Here is a 6,176-nt window from a genome sequence, read left to right on the forward strand (position 1 = left end):
GGGGAGGGCGTGGGGGGAGGCAATGTGGGTGGAGCGGTGGCCTGGACGGGGGCAGCTGCCGGGGAGGTGAGCTTGGTGCTGGAGTGGGAAGGGGAGGCGGCGGGGGAAGTGGAGATGGGGTTTTGGGACGATGAAGGGACTGGGGTGCCTGTGGTGGTCGGAGAGGCGGCAGTGGGGGACTGGGCGACGGCGCCGGAGTGGGAGGAAGACGAGGGCGCGGCGGCCGGAGACTGGGAGTGGGCGGCGGAGGCGGCGAGGAGGAAGAGGGCGAGAAGGAGAGGGAGAGGGCGAGGGCGAGCCATGGCAGCACGCAGGACAAGCTGAGAGCAAACTTGGGGTTTGTGTTGTGTGGGAGTAGCAGAGAGCAAGCTGGGTAGCACTAGTGGTAAAAAGAGATGCACACTGCCTACTGGGCACTGGCCAGCTACCAGCCTTTGCGTGTGCGCCTGTGTGGTAGAGTCACTTCTTTTCTTCGCCAGATTCTTCTTTAACTTTTTTTCACCGAGTGACTCTGCATCTCTATGTGAGCATTAAAATGATAAAATTTACTGCATGTGGTGAGGTATTTATCCAAAATCATCAAACTTGGCTAGAGCAAGAGCATCTTCGGCGGGGCACCATAAACCCAAACGTCCCGACGGCCGCCCGGTCACTAAGAGCAACTCTAATGGGCCGACCCAAAGACAGCGATTTCGTTCGCTTTTTGTTCGTTTGGATCGGCTGTCCGCCCGATTTTAGATATGGGTCGGCAGCGTCTTCAACATGCCGACCGATATGTACCGACGTGGCCACCCTATTTTGCATGAATTTGCATAGTTTGAATCAAATAACATAGTTTGGATCGAATAAAATAGCATAGTTATTACAAGCCGAATAAAAATAAAAATGTCTCACATAGTTTTCATATAGTTTTGCAAACGAATAAAAGAAGATACATCTATCGGTTGCCAGCATGAGCTCACATATGCTCAACCAAATCATTTTGCAGTTGCACATGAGTTTCCCAATCACGCATGTCTTGATGAAATTGGATGAACTGTTCAAACGTTGCCGCTTCTCCATGCTCATGAATAACATTCTTACCCTGAAACTGAAACCCTTGATCGTACAGACGTTTCGGGCGCTCGTCTTCTACGATCATATTATGCATGATCACACAAGCAGTCATCACCTTCCATAGTTTCCGCGTGCTCCAGGTATTAGTAGGATACCGAACGATGCCCCATCGAGATTGCAAAACACCAAAAACATGCTCGACATCCTTCCCAGCACTCTCTTGCTCTTGGGCAAATCTTTTCCTCTTCTCTCCGACAGGGTTGGGTATTGTCTTGACAATAGTGGTCCATTGAGGATAGATATCGTCACCCAGGTAGTATCCTTTGTCGTAGTTGTGGCCGTTGACAATAAAGTTCACTGGTGGGCTGTTGCCTTCGGCAAGCCTAGCAAACACCGGCGAGCGTTGAAGCATGTTGATATCATTGTGTGATCCGGCCATGTCAAAGAAAAAGTGCCAGATCCAGATATCTTGAGACGCCACGGCCTCTAGTATGACAGTGCAAGCCCTGACATGGTCCTTATACTGCCTTGCCAAGTAGAAGGGCAGTTCTTCCACTCCCAGTGCATGCAGTCTATGCTACCAAGCATCCCTGGGAACCCCTGCTGGCATTCATCGCCAACAAACGGGTTGTATCTTCAGCAGTCGGCTCTCTCAAGTACTCACGGCCAAACACAGCAATAACAGTTTTGTAGAACTTATACAGGGACTCTAGGCATGTAGACTCGCTCATACGGACGTACTCGTCAATGAGATCACCGGGCACTCCGTATGCAAGCATTCGGATGGCGACAGTGCATTTCTGATAAGAGGAAAAACCAATCTTGCCAATGGCATCCTCTTTGTACTCAAAATAGTCATCATAGCCAACCACCCCCTCTCTAATACGGTTGAAAAGATGCCTACTAATACAGAAACGGCGGCGGAATTTTTGATGTTTGAACAATCGGTTTGTTGTATCAAAGTAGTCCTTCCAAAGAAGGAAATGCCCGCTCTCTCGGTTGCGATTCAATGCCGGGAGGTGGCCCAGAATGGAGCCACGGAACAACGGCCGCTGGCTGTTGAGGTGGTGATGGACCAACATGGTAGCCAATATCTCCTCCTCGTCATCGGACGACGAATCGTCGGAGTCGCAAAGGAAATTGTGGAAAAAGAACTCGTCGGCGGAGTCCATTTTGTACCTTGGCAAACTATCGAACAGCTTGCGGGCGTCGATGAAGGAGATGGCCGGCAAAGGGAGTCGCGGCGCGCACGAACCAACTAGCTGCCCTGCCGGCGTACGACGAGTGGGCCGGCGTACGACGAGTGTGCCGGTGAGGATCTGGCTGGGCGGCGAGGCGACTTCTTGGTCGGGGCGGCTGTGTGGTGGGGGTGGGGGTGGGAAGCAGTCGGCTCCCGGCGGCAAGACGAGGTGGCGGGCGACGTGGGAGTGGGCGGTGTTGCTGGGCGGATGTGGAGGCGCCGGCAGCTGGCAAAGTCGCCGGCAAAAAGGGGCGGTAGCGTCGGCGACGAAGGAGGCGGGTGAGGGTTGCTGTTGGATGGGGGGAGGCCAATGTGCCACCGACCAGCGGGCCTCGGGGAGGAGAAGGCGAGCATGCGCGCATCCGTCGCGTGTCTGCGTCGGTGCAAATCCGGCTCAAAAATGGGCCGGGAATGGGTCGCCCGCGGATGAAAATCGGACGCGCGTCTGTTTGGGTTGGCGCGTTGGGCCGCCTTTTGTATCCGCGCCGACCCAAACGGATGGAGGCAGACGAAATGGGTCGCCTGTTGGGGAACGTAGCAATAATTCAAAATTTTCTACGCATCACCAAGATCAATCTATGGAGAGACTAGCAACGAGAGAGAGAGGGAGTGCATCTTCATACCCTTGAAGATCGCTAAGCGGAAGCGTTTCAAGAATGCGGTCGGTGGAGTCGTTCACGAAGCAATTCAGATCGCGGCCGAATCCGATCTAAGCACCGAACAACGGTGCCTCCGCGTTCAACACAAGTACAACCCGGGGACGTCTCCTCCTTCTTGATCCAGCAAGGGGAGAGGAGAAGTTGAGGGAGAAATCCGACAGCACGATGGCATGGTGGTGATGGAGCTCGTGGTTCTCCGGCAGGGCTTCGCCAAGCTCTACAGAGGAGGAGGAGGTGTTGGAGGAGGGAGAGGGTTGCGCCAGGGGAAGGGTGCGGCTGCCCTCTCTCTCCCTCACTATATATAGGGGGAAGGGAGGAGGGGGAGGCACCCTAGGGTTCCCTAGGGGAGGGGCGGCGACCACAGGGGAAACCCTGGATGGGTTTGGGCGCCCCCACCCCCTAGGAAACTTGCCCCCCAAGCCGAGAGGGGCGGCTGCCCTAGGGGTGGCACCCCCACATCTCCTGGTTACTTGAGATGGGGTGGTAAGGGCGCTCAGCCCCTTAGTGGGCTGATGTGTCCTCTCCCCTAGGCCCATAAGGCCCCCCAACGCTTGCCGGGGCCTCCGAAACCCCTTTCGGACATGCTGGTCATCACCTGGTACCCCCGGAACAATTCTGGACTCCAATACCCTTTGTCCAATATACCGATCTTCACCTCGGGACCATTCCGGAGCTCCTCGTCATGTCCGGGATCTCATCCGGGACTCCGAACAACCTTCGGTAACCACATACTATTTCCCATAACAACTCTAGCGTCACCGAATCTTAAGTGTGTAGACCCTACGGGTTCGGGAACCATGCAGACATGACCGAGACATTCTCCGGTCAATAACCAACAGCGGGATCTGGATACCCATGTTGGCTCCCACATGTTCCACGATGATCTCATCGGATGAACCACGATGTCAAGGATTCAAGCAATCCCGTATGCAATTCCCTTTGTCAATCGCTATGGTACTTGCCCAAGATTCGATCGCCGGTATCCCAATACCTCGTTCAATCTCGTTACCGGCAAGTCACTTTACTCGTTCCGTAATGCATGATCCCATGACTAACTACTTAGTCACATTGAGCTCATTATGATGATGCATTACCGAGTCGGCCCAGAGATACCTCTCCGTCTCACGGAGTGACAAATCCCAGTCTTGATTCGTGCCAACCCAACAGACACTTTCGGAAATACCCGTAGTGCACCTTTATAGCCACCCAATTACGTTGTGACGTTTGGCACACCCAAAGCATTCCTACGGTATCCGGGAGTTGCACAATCTCATGGTCTAAGGAAATGATACTTGACATTAGAAAAGCTTTTAGCAAACGAACTACACAATATTGTGCTATGCTTAGGATTGGGTCTTATCCATCACATCATTCTCCTAATGATGTGATCCCGTTATCAATGACATCCAATGTCCATGGTCAGGAAACCATAACCATCTATTGATCAACGAGCTAGTCGACTAGAGGCTCACTAGGGACATGTTGTGGTCTATGTATACACACATGTATTACGGTTTCCAGTTAATACAATTATAGCATGAACAATAGACAATTATCATGAACAAGGAAATATAATAATAACCATTTTATTATTGCCTCTAGGGCATATCTCCAACAGTCTCCCACTTGCACTAGAGTCAATAATCTAGTTCACATCACTATGTGATTATAATGAGTCCAACACCCATGGGATTTGATCATATCTCACTTGTGAGAGAGGTTATTAGTCAATGGGTCTGAACCTTTCAGATCCGTTAGTGCTTTACAAATCTCTATGTCATCTTCTAGATGCAGTTACCACATGCTATTTGGAACTATTCCAAATAACTTCTCTACTATACGAATCCGGTTTACTACTCAGAATAATCCGGATTAGTGTCAAAGTTTTCATCAGTGTAACCCTTTACGACGAACTCTTTTACCACCTCCATAATCGAGAAAATTCCTTAGTCCACTAGTTACTAAGGATAAGTTTGACCGCTATCCCGTGATCTATTCCTGGATCACTCTTGTACCCCTTGACTGACTCATGGCAAGGCACACTTTAGGTGCGGTACACAGCATAGCATACTATAGAGCCTACGTCTGAAGCATAGGGGACGACCTTCGTCCTTTCTCTCTCTTCTGTCGTGGTCATGTCTTGAGTCTTACTCAATATTCACACCTTATAACACAACCAAGAACTCCTTCTTTGCCGATCTATTTTTAACTCCTTCAAAATCTTGTCACGGTATGTATTTATTTGAAAGTACTATTAAGTGTTTTTGATCTATCCTTATAGATCTTGATGCTTAATGTTCAAGTAGCTTAATCTAGATCAAACCTAAACGAGGGATTCATCCCCCCCCCGCGCCGCCTCCTCTGAGGCGACTCGGGGGCGAACCCTAGCTCCCCGTCTCATTTCGCCTTTGTTTCCCCCCCTCTCTGCCGCCGCCAGAGGTGCTCACCGGCGCGGCCGCGTGGCACCGGTGAAGGTGGCGGCGGGGATCCGGGCGGCTCAATCGCGGGTGGAGCGTCTTGGTCTCCAGGGCGGCGGCCCTGGTTGGTGGCACGCGGCGCGGCCTGTGCGGCGGGCAGCGCCGGCGGGTGCTAGTGGGCCTCCTCCCCGGTCGTGCGGGCGGCGTGGAGGCGGTGGGCGTCAGCTGTCGCGGCAGCCCCCCCGCGGGCTGCTGGTCCGCCATGGTGAAGCTCGTCTCCGACCCCGATCTACTCCGATCTACTCTGGATCCGGTCCCTGGTGGCTCCGGCCGCCGCCCTCGGGTGCCAGTGCTGCGGATCTGGTGGCTGGAGGCGGATCCGGGGGAATCCCTTGGCCGGCGCGGCGGCCACACCGAAGGCTACGCCTTTGGGTGCTGTTCCCTTGCTGAAGGCTTCGGCGAGGATCCCCTCCTCCCATCCCTCCCTGGAGCTCAGGTGAAAGCCTCAGAACACCCTGTTCCATGCGACGACGGCACCGTGGTGGCGTGCTCCTTCTTGAAGGCGTCGCTTGGGGGCTGCTCGAGTGGTGGTGGTGTTGGCGGCGGTTCGGGGGCGGCGTCTGGTGGCCAGGCTTCATCGTCGGCAGCCAGTTTGTGCTGCCATTCTTGGCCTTCTCCGTGGTTCGGCGCCTTCATTCAACATCTCTCGTCTAGTGTTCTGCCTTGCCTCTGCCGTCGATGGTGCTTGGGTGGTACGGTCCTTGTTGCGTGTGGGTCTGCTCCTGATGTCTCCCCTTGGGCAGC

General features: G+C 53.5%; 1 pseudogene; it reads right to left on the bottom strand.

The window, feature by feature from the left end:
* LOC119309182 overlaps positions 1–5,636 on the bottom strand; it is a 6,850-nt pseudogene extending 1,214 nt beyond the window's left edge.
* Between the last annotated feature and the right edge of the window lie 540 nt (positions 5,637–6,176).

This window comes from Triticum dicoccoides, chromosome 5B (genome assembly GCF_002162155.2).
Source record: "Triticum dicoccoides isolate Atlit2015 ecotype Zavitan chromosome 5B, WEW_v2.0, whole genome shotgun sequence".
Taxonomy (NCBI): Eukaryota; Viridiplantae; Streptophyta; class Magnoliopsida; order Poales; family Poaceae; genus Triticum; species Triticum dicoccoides.